This window comes from Ambystoma mexicanum, chromosome 10 (genome assembly GCF_040938575.1).
Source record: "Ambystoma mexicanum isolate Mex_15411 chromosome 10, UKY_AmexF1_1, whole genome shotgun sequence".
NCBI lineage: Eukaryota > Metazoa > Chordata > Amphibia > Caudata > Ambystomatidae > Ambystoma > Ambystoma mexicanum.
The window spans coordinates 1433177510-1433204934 of NC_090932.1; the positions used below are offsets into that span (position 1 = coordinate 1433177510).

The 27425-nt window shown below is 47.9% G+C and overlaps 1 protein-coding gene across 1 annotated transcript in view; it reads right to left on the minus strand.

Moving 5' to 3' along the window:
• Positions 1 to 27425, minus strand: part of RPH3A (rabphilin 3A) — a 1455977-nt gene that overhangs the window by 1336398 nt on the left and 92154 nt on the right. The gene's annotated exons all lie outside the window — the stretch shown is intronic.

Sequence of the window (27425 nt, forward strand, 5' to 3'; positions counted from 1 at the left end):
TCTGACAATTGCCTGGTGACAGAAATATTCAGGGACCCTGGGGACCTAATTCCAGGGCGCCATTCATCGGATTTGTGACTTATATGTGTTTTTGGGGCTTAGTGTATCTAAAGCTCCGACTACAATGAAATAACAACCTAGCAACAGCAAGTGCCTCATGACAGTCGTGAAGACTCTGGGGATCGAAAGACCAGGTCAGCTCGCTCTGCTATAGCGTAACTCATACAGACTTCAGAAGCCCAATCCAAGAAAAGCTGGTACAAAGCCAGGCCAATTACATTCTGACAGTTCCCAAACCACCGGCCCCAGGGACTTCAGAATCAAAGACATACACTCTTCTTTTGAGAAATGGGGACCCCCTGCATTAATCATCCAATATGTGCTCTGTGGAGAGACTGGAATTGTACACAGGATGGTAGGCCAACTGGAAGGGGTTTAGAAGCCCTGTCTTATTTTTATTTGTATTAGTTAATAATATAATGTGGGTAATTCCATTTCAGAAAGGGTGATCTGCTAACCAGATCCTCCTTTTCATATGCTCCATGCCATTATCATAGAGGACACATGTGCCATGGTGGATCAGTGTCCTGATCTTCAGTGCCTGATCTCCAGTGCCACAGAGCAGGTTCAGGGGTCACAGGTGCCCATGGAAGAATTGTGTGTATTCTGGTCAAACGGTCTGGCGCTACCAGCTGCAGAGAATGAGACTGAATGGCTGGGCCTCTCCTTTTGATTCTTTCTGAGGTCTGGTAGCTCCTCTCTCCAGCAGGATAGTCTCCCAACAGGAGCTGTGATGGGAAATAAGATATTCAAAGGGCACATTGATCCCAAAAGGACTATACTCACACTAGGGTGCTGCATACGAAAGGGCATTTGATGCTATTGACAAGGAAGGGGGCAGAGTTAGTGTAGAGAGAGCGCGGCGTAGTTGGAGGAAGATCCCACATCCTTGATTCTCTGTATATTCTCTCTTCCTTTCTGTCCAATCCACATTCTTTAACACAAAGCACTTTGGGTATGATGTCAGAAGGCAAAGACCACTTGTCTCAGGAACAGGGATTGGACCCCTAAAGCAGGCTTGCTTTATGCCAATCACATGTGGACTTTTGCCTTTAAAAGAGGAAGTCTCCTACTTCTTCTTTGATTCACTCTTGAGCAAAACTTGCTGAAGAATTCATTGCACATCTATTGGTAGAGTTGACTTGTTAAGCCCTCCACTGGAGGTGAAAACTGAGTGTCCAAGAGAGATGCTGCTGGAGCAAGACCTGCCTCTCTGTTAGCCACACTGGTACCCAGGAATTCCCTGTTCTGCGGGAAACAGACAGGTGTATGCTAAACTCCCAAGTGTTGAGAGCCTGAGAGCAAGGACTAATCTTATCCTCAAGCCCCTGGATTGGGACTAAAGCTGGGAGAGCCAGGGGCTGTAGCCTGCCTCAGGGGCTGTGGCCAGGAAATTTGATGCACAGAACAGCGGGTGTCAGGGGGTGGGGGAGCAGAAAAGAAGCTGGGGTGCAGAAAAGGGCTTTGGGGTGGAGCAAATGGGTGTGGGGATGGGAGCTGAGAAAAGGGCTATGAGGGGCTTGAGGACTGAGAAAAGGGGTATGAGAGGAGGGGGGATGAGAAAAGGGGTCTGAGGTGGCTAGGGCCAGGACAAGAGGTGTGAGGAGGTTAGTGGCCAGGTAAGTGGTGTAAGGGGCTGGGGGCTAGGAAAAGGGATGTGGGGGTTGGGGGCTGAAAAAAAGGGGTTTGAGGGAACTAGGGGTCCAGAAAAGCGATGTGAGTAGCTATGGGCCTCGACAAAGGTTGTGAGGCTCGGAGTGGAGAAAAGAGGTGTGGGAGGCTGTGTCCCAGGAAGAGGGGTGTGGGGGCTGGAGGCTGAGATAGGAGTTGTGGGACCGAGAAAAGGGGTAGGAGGGAGCTAGGGCTTGAGAAAAGAAGTGTGAAGGGTTAGGGGGCTAGGGGCAGAGAAAAGGGTTGTGGGTGCTTGAGGCTGAGAAAAGGGGTGAAGGAGGCTTGGTGCCAAGGACAGGGGTCTGAGGAAAGGGGCGTGGGGGGGCTAGGGGATGAGAAATGGGGTGTGAGGTGGGTTAAAAAAAGCAGTGTGTGGACTTCACTTCAACAGTCTCATGTCTTTCGGTCCCGACCCAGCCAATCAATGAGTGGCTGGGGCAAGACCAGAAGTCAAGTGGCTTAGACGGAAAGGAAGTCAGGCAAGCACACTCCTGTTGTGCTGTCGCACTTCAGTAGCATTTGTTTATATATATATTTTGGGGGGCAGCTGGAGGGACTCACCATTGGCCCCTGCTTTGGGCAGGCAATGACCAGACATGAGGGTCAGGCCAGAACTCAAGTTTCGACCCGGACCAGCCTGAGCACCTCTGGGCTCTTCGAGCTCTAATTGGGACCAACAGCATTCTGAGAGCCAGGACATCCAGGATCTCTGTTTCTCATTATCTTGAACCGATCGAGCCGACTTTGAACCGGGTTCACTGCATTTGAACTACAGGACCCACTGGTTTGCCTTTGGCAGTCAACTGAACCCTTTAAAGCAGCGAACCAGGTTGACACAGAATTCTGCCTTGCAGAGCCCGTCACCTGCTCAGTTTGAATCAACTGCTTGTTGCTGTCGATTTGAACTGCTGGAGTGTTACTCGTTGACTCCAACCATCAGTTGCAGAAGGACTCAAATCAGATCACAGCTTTGAACCATCAACGGTCCTCGACTCACCACAGGATCATCACTCGGAAACCCTATTCTGCGGTTACCACACGTCTCAAAATAGCTTGACTCCAAACTGATCCTGGAGAGCACACTGACCTGCATTGCTGAAATGCAAAACAAAATAGGTGATGGCTGGAAGGTTTGGAATTAATCCTAAATTAGAATAAAATAATTCAAAAGGTGACCTATTGATGTCTTTATTAATTACATACTGCATTTCATTCCCTCCTTTTCCCGCATTTATAAATTCATTGTTTGTAGTTCATTACTGTATCATTTCAGTTCATATAAACAATATGTTCGAATAGAAACAATGAGCCCAGGCTGGAGGAAAAAGAGAAGCAATAAGCACTAGCCCATTGTACGACCAAGGCCATCAGAAATATTTAAATACTGTACTTGGGACCATGGAGACTCTTTCAACCACTGATGAAATGAAGGGCCCCTGCAAGAACAAGGTGCACATATACACTGAACTTGAAAGCTTCTGAAAGCCATGTGTCTTTTCTAAATGTGTTGTTATTTACTACGGTACAGCAGAATGAATGGACCTGATATCTCTTGGTATTTTGTACTGTTGTGCTGGGGATGCCTGCAATGAACAAGTTACTTTCTTACCTGGTAACGTTCTTTCGATGGGATGGTCCGACGACGTATTCCATATCTATGACAGGTAATGTCCACAGCTGTGCTGCTTCGGAAAATCTTTGGCGTCTGCGTCCTGCGTCGATGACGTCGATGCGCCTTCCCCGAGGACCTCCTCCGACGGCCGACGTCACCCGATATGATAAGTAGGACGCACAACGCCCATAGCCTCAGTTATGGTTTTTTCCCAGAGCGTGTTCCACCAGTTTTCTGCCAGTCAGACACACAAGGCCTTGCGGAACGCAAGCTGCAATCGCAAAAGAAATTCTGCAGCGGGGAAGGCAGGGAGGGAGCGATATGGAATACGTCGTTGGACCATCCCATCGAAAGAACGTTACCAGGTAAGAAAGTAACTTGTTCTTCGAGGGGATTGGGTCCTCCGACGTATTCCATATCTATGACAGACTCCCAAAGCAGTACCAAGCAAGGAGGTGGGAAAGAATTTAGAATATAAATTTAGCATGCCCAATCAAATTGCGGAATAGAGAGCTGCCTTGCCAAAGGCCAGATCTTGCCCTCTGATGGAATCGAGGCAATAGTGACGTACAAAAGTATGTACTAAAGCCCAGGTGGCTGCATCACAGATGTGACGAATAGGAACTCCCCTCTGCAGAGCAGTAGACGCAGCCACTCCTCTGGTAGAATGGGCCCGCAAGCCAGCCGGAGGGTCCTTACCCGCCAAGCGGAAACACCCGGAGATAGCTAAAATAATCTGTGACAAAGTCTGTTTCGTCACAGCTTGTCCCAAACGCTTTCCAGCGTAACCAATGAAAAGTTGATCGTCCACTCTGACCCGGGACATGCGCGAAATATAAAAGCTCACCGCTCTCCGAGGATCAAGCCTATGCAGCCTCTCCTCTTCCTTACCAGGATGTGGAGGAGGATAGAACGCCGGAAGAACAACCTTCTGGCTCAAATGAAATTCCGAAACCACCTTCGGAAGAAAAGAAGGATGAACTCTAAGGACAACCCTGTCCTTATGAAACACAGTGAAGGGTGGCTTAACTGAAAGTGCCTGTAACTCACTCACTCTGTTAGCGGAAGTAACCGCAACCAAAAACACAGTTTTCAGAGTCAACAGCCTCAAAGGGCAATAATGTAAAGGCTCAAACGGAGCACCCATAAGAAACTTAAGAACAAGGTTCAAATCCCAACCTGGCACCAAAAAAGGTGACAGAGGGAACACATTAGTGAGCCCTTTCAAAAACTGCGAAATTAAAGGAATCTTAAAATAGGAACACTCTTCAGACGAGCGCTTAAATATGGACAGCGCCGCCAGGTAACCTTTAATGGTCCCCACTTGCAAGCCCCTGTGGGCCAAAGAAAACAAAAAAGACAAAACCATGGGAATGTCACATTCAAAAGGATCCACATTCTGAACTCTGCACCAGTCGCAGAACTTTCTCCAACGGCAACGGTACAGAGACTTTGTTGCCGGCCGTCAGGCTGAGAGCAACACCTCCATCACGTCTTCAGGGAGGTCCCAATCCTTATACCTCAACCTTTCAGAAGCCAAGCGTGAAGATTGAGGGATCTGACCTCTGGATGGAGAACCTGACCCCCTCCCGTGAGAGCAGATCGTCTCGGTAGGGAAGACAACGTGGAGGGCAGATGGACAAGTCTAGAAGGTCCGGGTACCACGTCCTCCGGGCCCACGCCAGAGCAATGAGGATCATCCGGGAACCGAACCTCCGTAACCTCTGCAGCCCTTGCGGGATGACAGGGACTGGAGGAAACGCGTACAGCAGTGGGAACGACCACTCCACCACGAACGCGTCTCCTAAGGCTCCTTTTGGAGGAAATTCCCGCGAGCAAAACCTTTCGCACTTCCGGTTGACACTGGAGGCAAAGAGATCCACATGAGGGGTCCCCTAAAGGGCGAAGATCTCCAGGAGAATCTCCTGAGCCAGCTCCCACTCTTGAGACATCGTGTTCTGCCTGCTCAGAGCGTCCGCCATCGTCTCCGGCCAGATGAACCGCAGAGATCGAAACTTCCTGCCGGATGGCCCAGAACTCGAGCTGCATCGCCTCCCTGCACAGCGGAAGTGACCCTGCCCCCCCCCTTTTTGTTGAGGTAGTGCATGGCCACCATGTTGTCCGTTAGAATCAGGACACTCTCTCCGTGCACAGTCGGCAGAAAAGCCTTCAGGGCTAGCCTGACGGCCCTCAGCTCCAACAGATTGATATGGAGTCTGGACTCCGACGGAGACCAACGACCGCTGACTGTCAACTCGTTGGCATGAGCTCCCCATCCCGTGAGGGATGCGTCCATCACGATCGTCACCACCGGCCAGGGCAGCCAAAATGGGACCCCTTCATCAGATTTCCCTCGACGGCCCACCACAGAAGGTCTCGGGCTACCGAGGACGGCACCTGAACAGGGTCCGACAGCCTGCCTGAGGACTGAGACCACTGGAGCTTGAGTGCCCACTGCAAAGATCTCATCCGCAGACGAGCCTCTAGCATCAAAAGAATGCAGGATGCCTTGAGGCCGAGCAGACTCAAGAACTCGGACGCTGGGAGATTCTGGGCAAACTGAAACTTGTGCACCATCTGCTGAATGTGAAGAGCCCTCGCCTGAGGAGGAAAACACTGCCCCAGGGACGTGTCGAGCACTGCTCCGATGTACTGGAGCCGCTGCGTTGGTGTCAAATGGGACTTCTTTAAATTGAGGGAGAAGCCCAGCCTGTGAAGGGAGTGGCAGGTGACGGACAGATGATCCAGGACTTGCTCGGGAGAGCTCCCCCTGATCAACCAATCGTCCAGGTAGGGGTAGACATGAATCCCCCCTTTCCTGAGATGCGCTGCCACCACCACCATGAGCTTGGTGAAAACCCTCGGGGCGGAGGTCAATCCGAACGGCAGGACCCAAAACTGAAAGTGTGAGTCGCCAACCGCAAACCTCAGGTACTTATTGTGCTTGGGATGGATCGGCACATGGAAGTAAGCATCCTTGAGGTCGAGAGACACCAACCAGTCCAGTTGAAGGGCCTGGAGGACTTGAGAAAGAGTCACCATCTTGAACTTGTCCTTCCTGAGGAGTTTGTTCAAACCGCGCTAGTCCATGATGGGTCTCAATCCCCCGTCTTTCTTCGATATCAAAAAATAAGGGGAATACCATCCCTTGGTCCTCTCCGCTACAGGCACCAGTTCTATGGCGCCTTTCTCCAGCAGGGCTTGAATTTCCTGCGCAAGGAGCGGATCCGGACTCTTCAAAGAGAGGCTCCCTGGTGGATTGTCGTGAGGCCTCTGCCGAAAAGGAAGACAGTAGCCGTGGGTTATGATGTCCAGAACCCACACATCCGAAGTAATGGCTTGCCACTCTACAAGATGCTGCGCCAGCCTTCCCTCAACCGGCGAACCATGGGACCTGGCCTCATGACTGAGTGGTAGCGACTGCGGCGTTGCCCGAGGGCAAAGAGGCAACTGCCCGAGCGGCCTTGGCCCCTCGAGTATCTTTATTTCCACCTCTGGCACTCTTACGATGGCCTCTTTGACTGCTAGCTCCCCTCGCTTTACTGAAGGACGAGTAATAGCGAAAGGAACCTCCCCTCCATTGCTATCCCCTAGGACGAAAAGGCGGAGGTTGGCGAACTGCAGCGCCCAACGACTTTGCTGCAGCTTTGGAGGTCTGCAATCTCTCAAGGCTCTCGTCAGCCTTGCTGCCAAAAAAGTGTTCACCGTCAAAGGGCATGTTGAGGAGCCGGGACTGCACATCAGGAGCGAACCCAGACTTCCGCAACCACGCAAACCTGCGCATTACGGTGCTCGCCGCCATGAACCGGCTGACACAATCCGCCAAGTCCAAACTCGACTGAACGGCCTCACACATGGCATCCTTGCCATCCGGAACCATAGCAAGGAAACCATCCCGTTCGTCCCCTTCGGGAATATGTTCAGCCGCTAATGCAACACAGTTCCACAGAGTGTGAGTGAAACGAGACAAGGCACATATGGAGTTGGCCGCCTGAAGCGCCATACCCCCCGAAGAAAACACTTTCTTCGCCCAGCCGTCGAAACGTTTGTCGTCCCTATCCGGAGGGATGTAGGATACAACGCCTGCTTTCCCGGGGCCGTAGCCGCCTGCACCACCAAACTCTCTGGAGTGGGGTGCCTAGACAAGTAGCAGGGGTCGCTACTGGCTGGACGGTATTTTCGCGACAAAGACTTGCCCACTGCCGGGAGACTCTCCGGAGCAGTCCAAGCCGCCGCCACCCTTCTCTGCAGAGCCATATGAAAAGGCAAACCTGGGTCAGTGGGTGGACCGAGATCAAGGATGTCCGTGAGATCATCCTGAACGAAGTCCCCTGGGGGAGCTGACCAACCCAAGTACTCGATAACCCGAGACATAAGGTGCCGATATGAAGAATCGGCATGAGTGCCAGGCTCCGGCCTACAAAACTCCACCTCCGGAGAGGTGTCCAGTCCACTGGCATCATGCAGCGACTGCCGCAGGTCATTAAACTGGCTATGGCCTGAGATAATTTCATTGGGAACCGGAACCGGAACCAAGCCGCCATCAGAGCCTTCATCACCCTCAGAAATGTACTCCAGGTGGGGAGAGGAAGACCTCTGGGGACCAAAGCAGTGCCTGACCTTAGCCCGAGCCTTTCTAGGGGCAAACCCCATGCCATGGGGCCCCTCCGACACCACCGCCTCGAAAGGCGTCGAGGGCGCCGGACGAGTCGGCGCTGGAGTCGACAGAAAAGGCATCGACTTTGAGCGAATCAGCGTCGACGTCAGCTGCAGCGCCGCCTGCATCGGCGGCATCAACACAGGCCTCGAAGCCAGAGCTCCAAGCGTGTCTCTCGACGACCTAGGCGCCGACGGCGTCGACGACCCCCTCGGAGGCAGAGCCTCGAGAGAAATCGTCGACGACCTGGGCGCCGACAACGTCTTCTTCGAAGACGGCACAGGATCACGCGGTCTCAAGCACGTCGTGGACCAGGACCCGGAATGGGCATGGCGAGAACGGCTACCCTTGTCCGAGTGGGACCTCTCCCGCGAGCCGTGTCGACCACCCGAGCCTGAAGGCGTACGAGCGGTGTCTCTCGACCGGTGCCGACCGACCCCACTCGGAGGCGCGGACGGACCGGTGCCCTGCGATTCAAGAATTGCTAGCATCTGCTTCCCGAAGGAAGCCCATTCCTCCGGTGTCGCTTGCATGGAGGGATAAGCGACCCGCCGACGGGCGGAGTCCTCGGAAGAGGACGGGGAAGGCGACCTATGTCGGCGCTTCCGGGAATGCCTCAAAGAGGCGGAGGAGTGGCGAGACCGACTCCTGGAAGGAGACCCACTGGACTTCCGACGATGACGCGGAGAGTCGCCCCTCGAGTCATCCGTCGAAAGCCCCGCAGACCTCGACTTCCGGGGCTTAGACACCCGGCCTACCGACAGCTTCTTCTTGCGTTCCTGCAAGGCCTTTGCCGTGAGCGACTGGCAGTCGACACAGTCGTCCGTATCGTGGGCCTCCCCGAGGCACCAGAGGCAGGCGTTGTGCGAGTCCGTGACCAACATCTTGGACCCACAGTCCCCGCATTTCTTGAAGCCCGGCGGCGGGGTTGAAGACGAAGAAGACATCGCCACGAATAGGTCTTCACAACAACCGAACAGGTTCAACGAATCGAGAATTGAAAACAGCAAACTCCAACGAGTCGAGGCGTACCGAGATTCACGAAGCGAACATGTTCGGGGAAAAAACAGAACTGAGGCTATGGGCGTTGTGCGTCCTACTTATCACATCGGGTGACGTCGGCCTTTGGAGGAGGTCCTTGGGGACGGCGCATCGACGTCATCGATGCAGACGCCAAAGATTTTCCGAAGCAGCACAGCTGTGGACATTACCTGTCATAGATATGGAATACGTCGGAGGACCCAATCCCCTCAAAACAGCTGTTCTTGATTTAGAGTCTTATGATTTGTTATGTTTTGATCATGCTATAACATCATTTATGACATGTGCATGCTCTCTTGGCACTTTGGGTCGCATAAGTAAAAAGATGTAGTTATCTGTGGGTTAGCGGGAGCAGAAGAAGCTGGGCAGATGTTGTGATGCTAATTTCTCTCCACGGTCGGCCATGTTTTATTGAGTACGTGTTTTTGAGTGCAGTATGCGTTAGAATCTTTCTGGGTGTTGGGTGTTCGGCAAGCTGATGCGAGTCAGCTGCTTGCGTTTCAGTATAGCCGGGGCCTTTAAACTCTGGCTTTCCAAGAGTTTTGGACTACAACTCCTATCCAGAAATGTCAGTGGTGATGGCTCTTGGGAGTCCTAGTAGGGACCCTCTGGAGGACCACCTGTTGCGGCCCCCTGGTGTGGGTAGGCAGCGGTGGCATAGGTGGGTGTTAGTGTTTAGGGGTTTAGCAATGCTGGCTATCTGGGGACATGGAGACAAGGTTCCGCAAGTGGAAACACACCCTTAATTCCATACTGTCTTTGATGACAATACCAGAGTGTTATATAATGCATAATCTACATTATGTAGACTATATTCAACTGCTGCCTAAAATACCCCACTTCCACTACATCTAAATGTACAGACTACATATTGCAAATGACCTTTTCATCAGCTGCAAGTATAGACAATGCAGAAAAGTGTCGTCCTACTATATTCATAGCCAGGGCGTGGGCTATGAGCGAGAGTGCGAGTCATAGCACAAGGCAGAGACGCCTGCTATGAACATTAGTGCTTGCAGGCTACAGGTTGTGGCCAATTTGGTTTTTATTATTATTTTCACCATGTATTATTAAAATGTACTCATCGTGATTATAGATTCTTAGCAATTTCCTGTGCTTATATGGGAGCACTGTGTTCTGTCACTATATGAAATTGCGCCCCACTTATAAATATAACAGACAACGCTTTCACAGAGCGGCCACTTAATGGCACGTGCACAGGCTCAAGCAAAGTTCTGCATTCGCCTTTACAAACGTGGGGGCGCACAAGGAACAGGTGCAGGATTGTGTGCAGGGATTTCTATTGCAAGAACAAAGCCATTGGCCTTACTTTGAATCTCCGTCAAGTAGCCAATCGCAAACTAGAGTATGCCGATCCCTCATTATTGTCGAGTGTTTCATTTTATAGAAGGGTGTTTTACATAACACACCGCCAGTTGAAGATTGGCTGGGGCGAACCACTCCTCACACACCGACATTAGGTTTTTATGATGAGCCTTGAACCGGTCTCCATTCACCATTTTCTGTTATCACACTCGTGATGCAAAAATAGATAAAGCGGTGCCATGCTATGGCGTCACTAAATCCAACAAGCAGGCAGCTGCAGCGTTGCCCTCCATCACTGATGGCAAGGATCCCAAGATGTAGGCATTGGATCAATCGCGGGATGCCACATCTGTCCATTCATAGAAGAAACACGGTTTCAGACTTTGCTTAGTAAGGCATGGTAAGGTCAGACGTTGCTTAGTCATGGTGGATGCATGCTTGTAGCATGAGAGCAATCACACAGCCTTGTAAGGGACCTATCTGTGAGTAACGAGCTGGTTGCTGCATTTGTGAAGGGAGGGGTTGATTGGCGATTGAAGGCTAACCAATGGCGCTATTAGCACCATGGTTGCTGCCGGTATTGTAACAAGTCCACCATGGTGCAATGGGGAATTACCACCCCAATCCAAAGTTGGCGGGGCGGTAATTCCCAATGCACCATTGGCCCTTCCCCTTTCCATTTTTGCCCCATGGGGCTCAATGGGCATGGGGAAGGTGGTAATTACGGTAGTGCAAATTACGGTACCGTAATTACCCTCAAGGTCCCTTTGCGGGTCCCTACTTTAACGGCTGGTCCAGACCAGCCGTTAAGGTGGGGAGCCGCAAAGGGACCTCGTAATAAGGCGCTAAGGGGTTAACGGCACCGCTGCCTTTTACGGCGCTGTTAACCCCTTAGCGCCAGGATCGTAATGAGGCCCGAGGTGTTATTTACCAGGTTGGGTGTTTGCAGGAAGACCGGGTAAAATATTCTTGCGTGCCTTTTCCTCTTAACTCTCATTTTTCAAATCCAATAAAGAATACAGAATCGTGTATAGGAATTGTAATACAAAATTAAAAAATACACATTTTTAAAAATAACGACAACAAATCTAATTCCACCACTGACCCTATCATACCTCCGAGGAATTTTGCTAATGAGAACTACCCACTGAGTCAATCTGTGTACAATGTTAGAGTCTAGTTTCCAGGAAAACAACCATGAACGGGTTTGAGAAGAATGTGAAGTTATTGGCATGTGTACAGGGCCTACTGCCATTTGCATCCCCTTTTGGGCACTGTGGAAGATCTGAAAGACAGCATGTGGATTTGGTTAGATAGAGGGAAAAAGAGATTGTGGTGATCTGCGCTGATGATGCGGAACAGAAGTACCCTGAGCTCTGCATGTGTGATCGCTTTCTGGGTGTGATGTGTTAGGGGCATCAAGGGTTTTAAAAACCCGGGAGGAAACCTCATCCTTGCAGTGTAGGCATGTGTTGGCTAGTGCTGGATTTTCCAAATGGCATCAAAAGGTGTAGAGTTTGGTTGTTTGGAGTCTGGGTAGAGGGTCTTTTTAAAAGATGAAAAACAAAGATGTTCCCAGTCTCACTGCGCCAAGAAATTATAATTAGTTGTTTGTGCAAAGAGAAGCCTTTATTGTTTGTGCGAAGAGAAGCCTGACACGTGTTTCAAGCTGTGTACAGCTTTTCATCAGAGGCTTAGGTTGCAGCAATAAGAACTCCACATTTAGAGTAGGACAATGCCAGATACAGTTCTCGAAATGCCTCGCAGTTGCAGAAAGCTCAACGGTCAGGGGGTTCTTAGAGTGTTAGTGGACCTCAAGTTGGTTGGTAGTTTGAGATCTAGCTTTGGATAAACATTGCTCCTGGACCTCGGATGGCTTTTGGGCAAAGGAAAGGCCATTGATGTGGAATCATTTTAACTGGTAGCCCTTGCAATGCCCTAAGAGCTTGTGTTATGTTACCTCCCCCCTTGGATTTGAGTAACAGTTTAGCAGCTGTATTTTGTATCCTTTGTAGTTTTATTCTTGAAGTATTCTGAACTACCCACATAAATGCTATTGGACCAGAGATATGACCGCAAATGGCCATATTATCAATTTCAAATGGGGATTACTGCTAGTGCTAGTGTCAGCACATGAAAAGTATTGAAATCCTATTTGGAAGTTCATTTTGCTGGACAGAGTTGAATGATCATGGTCAGACCTACCTCATTAGAACATGCAAGTCATGACAGATCTCCTCTAAACCAATCAGAATCCAGTCAATAATTTAATCAATAATGCCACATTCCAAGGGCTGTTACCACCTGGTGACAATGCTGAGCGCAAATTAATATTCACTCAGACTTTTAACCAGGGCAAAGTGACATCACTACCTGGTAATGGTTGGAGAAGGAAGGTATTTCTTCTATTGGTATGGTAATGTTTATTTGTAAAGCGCCTCTATACAAGGCAAGTATTTCAAAGCACTCAAGGAGGGAGGAAACAAGGGGATAAAAACAACAGTCATTCAGAGGCCTTGAATTTCTGAACGATACAAGGCTGCACAGGCAGAGTAAGGGCATATAATACAATTAACAGTATAGATAACAGTAAATAGGTATGACAACAATTCTGCAGTTTTTCCAAGTGCATTGATGCATTGGCATGCAAACAGGGTAGAAAGGGAAGATAGACTATCTTCAAGGCATGGTACTTTCAGATTGTGCAAGTGCACAGACGGGACAGGAGAGGGGACGTGGGGGGGAATCCAAGTGCTCCCAGTGTTAGAAACTGGGTAAGTGCTGAGAGATGCCATTCTCATGGGTCATTGGCCAATTGCAGTAGCAATGAGGCAAATGCAGCCCCGGAGGTAAGTGTGAGAGGACTGGCAAGGGTGCCAGGGACCTGTGAGACTCTGAGGTACACCCGGCGGCCAGTCGGCAAGCTGTGTGGAAAAGAAGGGAGAGAGGGATAGAGCAGAGAAGGAGGTTAGCAGGGTAGAGGGAGAGAGAAGGAAGAGGAGAAGAAGAATGTTTTAGGAAGTATTAACTTAGCAAGAGGAAGGACTACCAGAAAAATTCCACATTTTCCAAACTGGGTAAATCAAACAACTAAATACAAAACGCTGAAACTACATCAAGGCAAAGTCAGTCCCTATTGCCTTTCGTTTCTAAAAGAAAAATTTGTTCTTATTACTATACAAAATTTTATTTTTATTTTGAACAAAAAAATGAAAAATAATTGTATGTTAAACAGTGTATACAGAAAAAAAAGCCAAGTCAAAAACGTTCTCACATCAATCAAATATTAAAACAAATAACACAGCAAAAACTCAGTGAATAGAATCCAGCAATCCATTAGTACACAACTCAATGTTGTTGTCAGAGCTGTCTACACCACATAGACAATAAGACCCCCTTCTTATCTATGTGGTCTAAGACATAAAATATTGACTCCTCCCTCAGGCTAGAAGGCTGGAGCACATGAATATCTTAGAGGCCCAATGAGGCTCTAGCTGTTTAGATGTTTGGTTCAAATTCACACTAGAAGTTAGTTTATTCACATTTGTTTAAAAAAATTAAAAAAAATAAAGTAGTGTGCATTTATTTGACCCTGCAGAGTCCCCCTTGTCATGTCCTGTATATTGAATATTAGAAGGAGAACAGTAGTAAGAGGGGGGGGGGGATTGCAATTCTGCAGCAAGGGGACCAGTGCATACGCAACCGTCATCAATCGCATGGCCGCAGAGGCGAGGCGCTCTGTGCACTGCGGCAGGCATTTTGACTGAATGCATCCGGGGTACAGAGGGACCGACACTGCAAGCTCTTCTCAGTTGGAAGCGGCTGGTTTACAGCTCCTGAGCTTTACTGCGTTTGGCCCAGAGCAGTTATGAAATAATCATGACATGGAATGCCTGCAAACTCAGCAGCTGAGCTCCACAACAGAAACATGCAACCAAACACTGTTAGGGCCAATGATTATTATTTCTGGAGCGTATTGGGGTGTTCTGCCGTATAGCGCATGCTAGCATCATCTTAATTGCAAGACACGATTCCACCTTCTGCAGAGGAATGCATGAAAACTCGAGCACTGCACGAGTAATTGGAATGCATTGAGCTGAATCAGTTCGATACACTGGATAATCTTTAGCAAAAATCAATTTGTCATCACGTCTGGGGGGCGGGGGTGTTAATATAAGCAGATTGCAAGAGAAAAGCAGAGAACCGAAAAAAAGAAGGAATTATTGGAAACCGCAGTGTGTAGGAATCAGGGGTGATTGTTCCGGTTGGAGTTCAAACATTCCCGTTCAATTATCATTATTGTGTTCAACACAATAATAATAACATCAGGTTTTCATACAGTGCTTCCAGTAGGATTCCTCCTGCTTCTAAGCGATGTAGTTATAGAGATTAGGCAGAGCCAGCTCAAGGGGCGATCAAGTGCTGCAGTGGCACAGGGGCGCTGCAGATAAAAGGACGGCGTCAACTCACACAATGTAAAGTGTCATGTAAAGTGCATGACACTTTACATAGTGTTAGCTGGCAGCGCCCCCTATCTGCTGCGCCCCGATGTAAGGTGTTAGTCAATGACTTTCTATTAGTGAGTGATTCACTAATAGAAGGTCATTGGGGCTCATTACGAGTCCGGCGGTAACCGTGCCAGTACTACCGGCAGGTTGCAGCTGGACCGGTAAATATTTATCGGCGCCGGACTTGCCGGAAACACTGGGGTATTACAACCCTGGCATTCCGGAGAGTCTGGCGCCGGTAAATTTTAAGTCCCCATTCCCATGGAGTTCCATTGGACTCCATGGGAATGGGGACCACGGAAGCACCGGTGCCGTTGCATCCCTGATGGTCTGCCTACCATGGCTGCCGTGTCCAGCAGGGTCTGCCCTGTCGGGTACAGCGGCTCTGGCAGGCAGACTCGTAGTATGCCGGTCCGGAAACAACCGTGCCGGTCAGCTTACCGGCACACTTGGAATGAGCCCCATTGACTGACACTTCACATGACAGTGAGTGACAGAGGCATGGCGCCAATTCAAGAATCACGCAGCACTGTTCTTTTGCATTCTGGTATTTTATTGCAGTCTATGAGTGGGGGCAGGGGGCAGAAGGGCCCAGACTGCGCTGGTAGACTTGGGGCTGGCACTGGGATTAGGTCAGTGTAAAATTATATTAACAAATAAGAGGTGCCCCTGTGGGTAGCCACAGTGGGGGTCAAATATAATCACATACATAGACTGCGCTGTAAATAGAGTAAATCATTCTTCAATATATACTTATTTTCATAAAGTGTGTGCATCAACCATGATGCCACGTCTGGTATCCATTAACCTTTGTGGACACAGTCACGTAAAATGTCGAACTGCGGTAGTAATTCTGAAAATTATTCACACATGTTCAGAGTGTTGTAAAAAAGGCTCATTTTTTATTTCGAGATAACACATTCCAAAAAACATATAGAAGAAAAGACAATCCAAAAAGGACGATTAATTATTGCAGTGAATTCATTCATAGAACAGTAACAATTAATAAATGTAAGATCAAAGAGAAAGAAAACAAATCTTCCATTACTTCATCAACTTATACGATCCAGGTGTAACTAAAGTCATCAAAAAATGCTTGTGATCCCTCTAATGGACATGGTACATAAATATTCTGGTATTTTTTTCTAGTCAATGGGTGTGGGGAGGGGCCAGAAGGGCCCAGAAAATGTGTGCATTGCGCTGGTAGACCTGGGGCTGGCACTGGGATTAGGTTTCCTCAAAGTAAGGCTACTCAGTGTATAATTAACCTTGGAAGGGTGAAGGGAGATGGGGAGCAGGTCCAAGTGGATCAGGGTCACCTGGCCTAAGACCCGCCCACCTGACGCCTTCCAGGTTGCCGCTCTTTTCCCCCACTTAGCAAGCCCAGCCCATGTGGTGCCTTCCTGGTTGCCGCTCTTTTTCCCTAATTAAGGAACCCTCCAGCCTCTTTTCCTTTGTAGATGGGGAACAGGTGCAAGTGGATCTAGGTCACCTGGCCTAAACACCATCCACCTTCTTAGCCCTGCCTCTTCCTTCTCTTAACTCTTAGATCAAGGGTGCCTCGTGCCCGGGTGTCCGAAGCGTAGGGCTGATAAAGAAAAGGGCAATTCCTCTTTGGACCAGGAGGACCCAGGGCCTGACCCTCTGCTCAGACAGCAAGTAATCATGCACCAACATGTGGTTATCCCCTCTTTCCCCACAGGCTATCCCCACCCCCTACTGCCCCCCTGTGATGTTCCCTTGTGTCCCCAATCCTTCTTGCGCAGAGGTGTTGCCTGTTTTGCTTGATTCTTCTACCTCTGCTCTCCCTCCCCTCTAACCCCCTCCAGCCTACTTCTGCCGGAGTCTGTCCTGATACATTTTTGTGGCCAATGCTGGATTTGACTTTTATGGACTTCATTGATTCACTGCGTCACCCTTTCTCAACTCTCCTGCTGGACTTCCTTTGCATCTTGTACCCATGGTGGCCTTGAACAAGCTGTTCCCATCTTCATCTTGTATCCTGGCTTGCAACATTATGTGTTACTACTGACTTCTGGAGTTTTATTCGTTCTCCCCTCTTGCTTCTCCACTATTTTTCACTGCTTACTTTCTGTTCTCTCCTCCTCTCCCTTTCACCTCCCCTCCTCCCCTTACCTTCTTCTATGCACTTACTCTATCAGAATTGTCCCTGGACCTAGTATGATAGCAACCTAGTCTGTCTCCCCCCTCCCCTTACTCCCCACCTCCAGCATTATCTGAAATGTCATCAGGCCCAGTACGATAGTCACTTGTTTTGTTCCTCCCCTCCCTTTCTGCACCCCTCTCCCTCACCTTTTGTTTTTCTTCAGCTCTACCAGAAATGTTGTCAGGCCTAGTACAGTAGTCACCTGTCTGTTTCCATTTCCTTCCCACTCTCCCCCTCCCTTCCTTATATATGTCTTAGCTCTTGCGCCATCTGAAATGTCGTCAGGCCGAGTACGATACTTAATTTCACATCCTTACTGTTTCATGGCCTGTAAGAATGTCATTGTATTTTCCCTCGTTTCCTCCAGTGCCTTGAAGAGCTTTGAAACACATTGTGTATAGGCGCTATATAAATAAACTATCATATCATACAATATCAAGGCCGGACCTGTGTCCTGCAGGCTAAACACAGCTGTCTGGGGCGAGCGCTTAACTCGCTGAGCTGTCTTGCAAGCCAAGCAATAGTATAAGCATTGTGTGTAGGAGCATTGTGTCATCTTGCTTGTGTGTGTTTTTTAGGAGGGAGGGAGTGAGATGTGTCGGTATGACTTCGACATGACATGGAAATCGGTTGAATGCATTGATGGGACCGAAACACAGATTTGTGCCCTGAAATGTACTAGTGCTACTGAGCAGACAAATATTGAAACATAAGGAAATCTTGTACTCCCTGAAGAAGCCCGACCCTTAGGCAAACTAATGTCCCAATTTACTCAAGAAAATACTGATGAATAATTGATTATATACTCTGAAGTGTTAAACGGAGAATGAATAAATACAGAGTTATTACGCAGATCTCTTAATCCAGGGATCTGTAACCTTTGGCTCTCTGGATAAGGGGTGAGTGCAATTCCTTTTTCCACTTCCAAAGGAGTTTACTGCAGTGTAGTGCACTTTCACACAATACGTGGGGATCTGCCCCCTGGTAAACAGATTTCTATTTTTCATAAGAGTAGCATTTTGCCATGATTTTTTTCCCTTTTTCCATGTGCGTCTCCTGCTATGTGCATGTCAAACCCCGGTATTCAACGAAAATGTTGCATTTAAAATCCTGCATCACCCAAAGTCCTGCATTTTGGGACTACACAAATCTTGTATTGCAAAATACTGAATTAGGAGTATGGGGGTTGAGGGGATGTCCCCTGCTCCCTTAATTCGGTATTTTGGTCTGCGGGGATCGCGGCGGTGTCCCCCACATACACAATATGGGTTGCGGGGGACAGACCCCCCTCCCAAAATCTCAAATTACAAAAATGCAAACCTATTGCTTTCGTGATTTTGTAGTTCGAGATTTTGGTTTCCGTGATATTAACGTACATCCCAAACCCCTGCATGCGGGAGCTTCAAATGCAATGACGCCAGTGGCATTGTGCTTTTGCCTCCACCTCCCGCATGTTCTGAGATGCATTCCTAGGTGCAAATGTCTGCGAATGCCTGCACAAACAGTGGTGCAGCACAACATTCGGGCTCCCCCTGAGAGCCATACCAATTCAAGAAATATTCTGCATAGCGGCTTTGCATTCTGGCATTTGTTTGTTGTCTAGGTGTGTGGGGGGCTTAAATATCACGCATACTGCACTGGTAGACCTGGGGCTGGCACTGGGATTAGGTTTACTCAAAGTAATGCTACTCAGCGTATTAACTTGGAAGGGTGAAGCCTGGACCTGTGTCCTGCAGGCTAAAAAAGGCTGTCTGAGGACGAGCACTTAACACGCTGAGCTGTCTTGCAAGCCAAAGCAATAGTATAAGCATTGTGTCATCTTGCTTGTGTGAGGGAGGGAGTGAGATGTGTCGGTATGACTTCGACATGACATGGAAATCGGTCGAATGCAGTGATGGGACCGAAAAACAGCTTTGTGCCCTGAAATGTACTAGTGCTATTGAGCGGACAAATATTGAAACATGAGAAAATCTTGTAGTCCCTGAAGAAGCCTCGCCCTTAGCCAAACTAATGCCCCAATTTACTCAAGAATTTACAGATGAATAATTGATTAAATTCTTTGAAGTGTTAAATTGAGAATGAATAAATACAGAGTTATTACGCAGATCTCTTAATCCAGGCATTTTCAACCTTTGACTCTCTGGATAAGGGGAGAGTGGAATTCCTTTTTCCACTTCAAAGGAGGTTCCTGCAGCGTAGTGCACTTTTCCACAATCCATGTGGATTCTGCCCGCTGGTAAACATATTTCTATTTTTCATAAGAGTAGCATTTTGCCATGATTTTTGCCCTTTTTCCCTGTGCATCTCCTGCAGTGTGTTCGCCAAACCCCTGCATGCGGGAGCTTCAAATGCAATGATGCCAGTGTCATTGTTCTTTTATCTCCACCGCCTGCATGTTCTGAGATGCATTCCTAGGTGCAAATGTCTGCAAATGCCTGCACAAACAGTGGCATAGATCAACATGCGCCTCTCCCCGCCCCCGAGAGCCATGCTGAGGCGTCTCCACCCAGCCTAAGCTCAGCAAATAAATCACGGGTCACGCCACACTATGGGTCAACCTACACTACCATGCCCAGAATTACCTCCACGTCTCTCTTCCTCATTCCAATGCTTACGTATGATGCACCTTGCCGCATAGTAAGTATTGGGAGGAGGAAGAGTATGAATAGGAGTAATGACAATTACAGGTAACCAAGCCAGGCATTACCTCCAGGTCTGTCTACCTCATCCCAGTACTTGTGTATGAGGCAAAGTGCCTCATATACAAGTACTGAGAAAAGGAAGATTAGGGCTAGGAGTAAGGAAGATTACCAATAAGTAATCCAGGCATTAAACACAAGCACCCACACCATTCACCATACACTCACACACACCCAACCATCCATACATTACATGTGCACCCTTTCACCATACACACTCAGGCAGTCACCCATACATCATGCATTCAAACACATTACATGATATACATATACACACACACTTACATGCACGCACACACATTTAAATAAAATACATTTTCATACCGTTTTGAATCCATTGGTCCGGGGAACGAGGCCTTCAGCTCCCTGCAACAGCCAGGAACGGTTGTTCCCATTATTTGCATAGGATCTGGAGGCGTCCATGTCATGGGATGTGGGGGAGCCTTATGACTTCAAAAACAAACAGTTTCCTTTTGAAGTCACTCTGCCTTCATAAATAAATTATTTCTATTCCATTTCTTTATGAAGGCAGAATGACTAAATTAATGGAAATACTTTATGAAGGTAAAGTGACTTCAAAAAGAAACTTTATTTTTGAAGTCATAGGGGTCGTGCCCACTGTTACGCTGTAATGGAAATAATTTCTTTATGAAGACAGAGCAACTATTTATTCCAGGACATGTGGCAGCGGGGGCCCCCACATGGCGTGGGCTACGTAATCCATCACTATGGCAGTGTGCACAAAGTAACGATTTTGTATATTCGGATTTGTGGTGAAACAATGATTTTATGTATATAAGGAACATGGATTTGCAAAAGTCTGTGGTAAAATACTTATGCAGGGCATTTTGCGATGAGCCAGCAAAGAGGTGCACACAAAGCAGCGAAAATGTGTGGAAATTGTAGTTTCTTTGGAAACAATGGAAGTGAAATAATGATCCGAAATTCTGGATTTTCATTCTGGTTGCGGGAAATTCATGCATTCGTACACCAGATCTTTTTACTGCAACTCCCATCAGCCCTAGCCAGTGTTGGGGGAGAGGTGGTCTTTCCTGCCCCTCTCACCACTCCTGCATGCACGGATCCAACTTGCGCGAAGGGGGAGATGTCCTCCCTCCCCCCCAACTGCAATCTGTGTTAATCAACAGCTAATTACTAACAAGGAAAGCATGCAACTAAGCCTTGGTAACGTGCAAAGACCTAATTTTAGGTAATCTACCAAAAACGCCATCTTTTACTGAGCCTGAAAAAGATCTCTAAATGCATGTCCCTCCCTCTGCCCTGCGCCTCACACTGCCAGCCCAGGCCCCCACCATACTGCCTCTTGCCAGCTTTGCACAAACCCCCTTATCACGGAGATTCAGCCATACATTGTTGCAACTTTTAGTGCCGTTCCAGAACAGATGAGCTCACTGCACTGTGTGAGACCAGAACAGGCCCCCCGCCTGAGTGCCCATCCATCTCCACTAACCTGCTTGTGCCCCCTCAGACCCTCAGCCTGCTAAACTGTAATCTACCAGGCCCATGCCACTGTACTCTTTGATACAGATACACATCTGACCTTTCATAGTGGCTAAACGAAGACACCCCGAGAGCCCTGACCGCAGACACTCATATTCTTTCTAATCCTAACACTTGTCTATTTGTATCATGAGGCATTAGGTAGATCAAAACCTCCAAGGTGGGCACTGGGGTTGTGGACGGGGTGCCGGGGTGCAGAGGGTACAATGCATGCCTATAACTTGTCCATGAACTCTGGGAAGCACCCACATTCCTACCAGACTTCATGATTGTCAATTGTCTCATGCTCTCAGATCTTGTTATTGCAAGATAAGTTAGTCAGGAAAAGTGTCATTCTTGCTGGCCGGCCATCACCTCACAGAGATGAGCCCAGCTGACCCACGTGCTGCAGGAGTGACACCCAAGCCACAGCCAATCCTATGCGGTCAGCACCTACACTTCTATACAGTACTGACAACACAACCCAATTGTATTGCAGAATTGTGGATTTGTAACATGATGTCATTGGTGATGTTTCTTTCCCTTATAATGTGCTGCCCGTGTAATGTTTGGCAGAGCGCTCTCTGGGCAGCAGAGTTCTTTGCATGCACAACATCTCATATAAACTTTGTTCTACTGGCAATCTATCTCCTTGTCTCATTCCCTTCTGGGGTGTGTCCATCATTCTGGATTTTTGGATATCGTGTCGGGGAGTGGGCGCCTTCACCAGCAAGGAAATGGTGACAGATCATGGGAGTCATAGACAAACACGTGGGGAGCCTCAGACCCTTTCCCTAATACAGTGCATTCCTCCATACATCAATACGCTGGTTTAGCGATTATGCAGTGAATTACACTGCCCTAGTGGTGCTGCCTTCTGGTGGCGCATTGTGCGCCCCCTGTCCTTCCCTTCCTTAGAAGCAGTCCTGTACTGGTCAAAAAATAAAAAATAGGAAAACATGCAGAATTCTAATTAATATGTTTAGCATTACACCTTTAGCCCCCCCAATTACAATAATATATTTTCTAAGGTCCCCATAATGAGTCGGCTGGTAACCGTAAAACAGGCTGAATTTACAAATAACACCTGCATTACCACGTGTTATAAAATATCCCTAATTATCAGCTATAATACCCCACCCAAAATATACAGAGGTTTAATACGCCTTTTCTTCTTTTAATATTTACTTGCACCCAAGGATGTGGAGGTATAGATTATAACTTTTAAAAACATGTTTTCCAGTAGTGAAGGGTAGTGCGAGTGCTTCCTTCAATGCAGGAAAGGGTTATATGTGATTTTACTGAAGTCAAATTCGGAGTGGTAAGTTTTACTGAGGTAACAAATATTGAAAAAATACTGATTTTATTTTGGGGATCCCCTAACCCCCTGTTTTCCTACCCTTTTACCCCATACCCAATCATTTTAACCCCTTACCCAAATACTATATATATTTTATTTTTACTTAAAATTGACAGTATTTTTTGGGTATGTTTTACTTGGGTAAAACTTATCACTCTGAATTATTTTCAGTAAAATGACTGGATACCGCAGGATAGCAGTCCTTTATTGGCTAAACTAAAGGACTTGAAAAATGGGCCCACTTTCTCACACCCGTTCCAGTGTTACTCACAAGAAGATCAGAAATGACCCTCATGTACATTATTCTCGTTAAAGTGGCTGCAGGATCCGCAACAGTACTTTCTATCCTCAAAAGGAGGTTGGAAAAGTATTGCATTATTTTTTTTTTAATTATTAAGTTTGGTTCCGTTTAACAAACGTTTCTATATAAAATTGGCAAAATAAGTAACATAATACATACACACCTATGAACACTACGCTATACATAGGCATTATTTAAAAAATAATTTACAAAAATACAGCATGCAATATTTTTGTAATTCTGCATCCATTACTGTCAACAAATTAGATTTCTTTTGATATGAAAGAAGACCACGTGCAGCGATAGCAATAACCGGAAGACATCTGCTGAACTCACAATGGTGGCCTAAGTGTGTTTTCCAAGCTCTGCCTTGAGGAACAGGCCTGCTACCCTGCCTTCCCGGGCAGGGTTCTATTGCTGTATCCATACACGAGAGACAAACCTCATGCTAACACGTTTTGCTTTAGATTGTGTTGCGCTGACCCGATCCTCGGTTTTCTGTCAAAAGAGATGACTAAGGGTTAGCCCACTCTCAAACTTCCCCATGCGTGTGTAGGTCACCCAGTCCTAGTCACATTCTTTTAATTCCAGTGAATCCAGGTTTGCTTTTCCTATTTTAAATGCAGGATTACAAATCCCAGAAATTGAAAAAAAACACCAGGACATGCTAACCCACTCATGCCTGTCATGTGTGAACATGAGATCTCTGCATCGCTGTCCCAAGTGTGTGGGGAACTGGGACTAGCCTAATACAGCCTAATAAAATGGTCTACGGAAGAGTTCAGTCTTTAACAGTCTTCTTCACCTTTTTAGTGTGTGCCATTATAAGCCCAAACTATTGCATTCAAGTACATATTCGACTACACATAGGGAGGAATGGCATATGGCGAGGGGCCTAGAGGAATGACATATGAGGAGGGATACACAGTCTCTAGGTGTTGTTTGGTAATGACCCCACCCATTGCCTGCCCACTGCCATGCTAATCCCTATAGCCATTCCCACCCATTCCTGCCTCTCCGCGCCCAAGAGCTCGTGTTCATGAGGGGTGCTAATGTAAGGCACAGGCTTCGTGGAAATTCACTGTGCAGCAGCTGCACGGACGTCCACTCGCGTTATAGCCCAATCCAACCAAACAGTGATTTTCCTCTGACCTGGTCACACAGGCAGGCATGCTTGTTAGCCATGCACCTTATGCCTCGTGTTGGACCTGCATACAGTTTATTATAGTCCTGCCAGTGGGTAAACTTAGCTAAGGTATTTGGCAATTTGCCTGCTGAAGAGCACCAGCTACAGAAAAGATATGTCTGAGGCCCAAAAGGTGAGGTGCCAGGGAACTAATCCCTGGGGTACTTGTAGAGAATAACCGCGGTGTGTGTTGAAAGGCCACTGTGCACCCGTGTGAAAGGCTCATTTGGTTTTCGCCGATTACGTATCACGCCTGATTGGATCCTTGTATTGAGCAGCGTGTATACGGATGCAAGCCTCGAATTTGAAGATGTTATTCAACCGTAGCCAGTCTCCACGTTGCTCTGCTCAGTGTGCGGAGCGAGCTCACAGTACAGTCAATGAGTTCACACACCCCAAGGATGCTAAAGTGCTCTTTTCCATGAAGAGACGGAGCATAAAAATGCCCAGGTTCCCTGGTAAGGGGGACCACTTTAGCACGGAGTGGCTGCGTGCAAGGGGTCTGTGGCTCTCACAATGTGATTGACGTTAACTCCCATGATCTCCTGCATTTGACGTGACTGGGTCGGACTGGTGGGAGTTGTAGTTCAAAACACCTGGTGAGCCAACGGACTGCAAACTGTACGTTAAGCATCATGCCTTATATCTTTCACAATACATTTAGGGATTGGAGCAGTAAGATCGTTATGCATTTAACCAATTGCCAGTCTGTTGGTAAGGAATGTTAAGTATACGGAGGATCGCTGTTGAGCTATACACAGAGTCACAGTCGAGTACATTTTAACCACCTTGATGGGCGGAATCCACCTTTGCAGAGATGTAACCCTTTGACCTGCAGGTTGGGTACATAACTCTGCAACACGCAGTGAGATGTACAGTTACCTTCCAGACCCTCTTCCTCGTCCCAGTACTTACTTGTGAGGTTCCAACCTACTCATCAGGAACCGATTCCATCTTTTCAATAAACCATACATGCCCGCCACTCTTTACTGAGACCATACCCCTCCCAGCCACCACAACCCGTCAGTTCAATAGTCCCTAGCACAACGTGGGCTTTTTTCACTCTGCACCAGGGGTGGAGCGGCAGGTTGCAAGTACTGTGACTAGGAGTAACTACGATGATTACTGCTAACTGGCTCTTTACTTCCGTGTACTTGAGATTAAGCAAATCTGACTGATCCATGTAGATAAGGGGCCTAACACAGTCTCCTCCCTGCCCCCACCCCGAACGTCCCCCCAACCTGTGGGCAGAGGGTTCATAATTGGGGCTGGAAGCGACTTGACCTCTGTTTGTAGCCTAGAAGAGCCTGGTTAGCTTGGAACCAAAAGCTGCCAGGAACTCCTTTTAGCTCCCCAGGCAAACTGATGCCGAACAAACATACCTATCTGAATGTATCTTTGCATTTGGGACAATCTATAAACAAGCATTAGGCATTAAAAGCATAGGGGTGTCATACATAATAGGCAACATGTTTAATTTGCATCTACATTTAAGTTAAATTTGTGGAATTCTCTCCATCTCCTCGTTCCCAGTGGTAGCTCCTTCCCACTGGTTAATGCTGCATACCCAGGAGCTGCTTTTAGCTTCTGCTTATCCAATATTAATTTCGATCCCTGGGCATGTATGGTATATTCTAGGTGATCCCAATGCTTGTACCCAAGAGAAACAAAGCACAACAATGTGAGGTGATTTGCATAGAGTCGCATAGCTTGCTGTAGTCGGTAATCCCTGATTCGAGTCCATGTTTCCTGGTTTTACATTTTGCAGCTGAAACAGTAAACTACACTTCCTCTCATCCCACTTTTAATTTTGAAATAACGTAGAGTACCACCTGCAGCTTTCCTTCAGAAGCTAAACTAAGTATTCTGTGTTAAATAAGGCTACCTTGAAAGCACTCAAGCAAATTGCACTATACTGTCACTATATGCAAATCCCCCCCACAATTTTAAGTGTGGGGGATACAATGGAATTTATCCCCCCAGTTTCCCCCAGTTTGTGTAGCTCCGCAGCCTGTGCAGTGATGCGTGCAAAAATCTTCAGACAGCTTCAGTGGGTAAACAAGTTCCTTCCTTCCTTCTTCCCTCCACCCACCTCCATTCCTGCATCCCTTCCTTCCTTCCTTCCTTACTTCCTTCCTTTTCCTTCATTCCTTCTCCTTCCTTCCTTCCTTCCTTCCGTCCTTCCTTCCCTTTCCTTCGTTCCCTTTCCTTCCTTCCTTCCCTTTCCTTCCTTCCTTCCCTTTCCTTCCTTCCTTCCTTGTCCTTCCTTCATTCCTTATCTTTCCTTTATGTTCCTTTCTTCCTTCCTTCCTTCCTGCCTTCCTTCCTTCCTTACCTTTCCTTTCCCTTCCTTTTCCTTCCTTGCTTCCTTCTTTCCTTATCCTTCCTTCTTTCCTTATCCTTCCTTTTCCTTCCTTCATTCCTTCCTTTTTCTTCCTTCATTCCTCATGTCAGCTGTACATTAAAAGAATAAGGCACACGTTAAACAGCCATTGGGACTTCTTTTCGTTCACCATGCCAAAAAATCCCCAAACCCCTGTCGGCTGCTAATGATGGTGATGAGAGTGGTATTTGCATCGTTCTTACCCAAAGAGAAACTCGACAGCGCCAGAAAGGCGATGACCAACATCCCCTTCATTTTTCCCTGCTCTCCTCATGGGCATTGGGCACCCTGATGTCCCTCGTTGAGGTGTCCTCAGGCCTCCCCTCCTTTAAACAAGATGGCAGTGTTTGGCAAGTAGAACCCTGAATATCTTCTCTGGCACAACTGTGGACGGGAAGAGTCTCGAGCTCCAAACTGGGCGTTGGAACAGGCCCATGCCCCGGTGGGTTCTGCCCGGGGCCAGGGGTTGGGTGAACCCTGTCCCGCCTGTGCTTGCCTGCCCACCCCGCAGGCCCCGCAGGACAGGCCCTGGGACCCCCAGAACACTGATTGCTGAAGGGTGGCTGGACTGTCGCCCAAGCTTGGCTGTGAGACACTGCCAGGCCTTGCATTTGGGCTGGGAGAGGAGAGTTTATGGGAGGAAGACATTCACCCACCAACAATGCAATGTCCTCTGCTTAGGAGCAAACCTTGGCAAAACAATCTCCCATTGTATGAATCCTGATGTTCTGTTCTATATACTAGAAAGTCCACCCACCCCACTTTACTTAGGGCACTGCGCACAGTGTAGTCATAGTTTTTCAATCTGCTACTGGCTAGTGACGAAACAAAATGTGATTGCTTACATTCTGATGCATGCAAACGTCATGGCATGACTGATCTTGTACAAGGCCGTCATGAGGTGGGTGCCAGACGGCAAACTGCCCCAAGCCTTGCAGGGCACAAGGGCCTTGC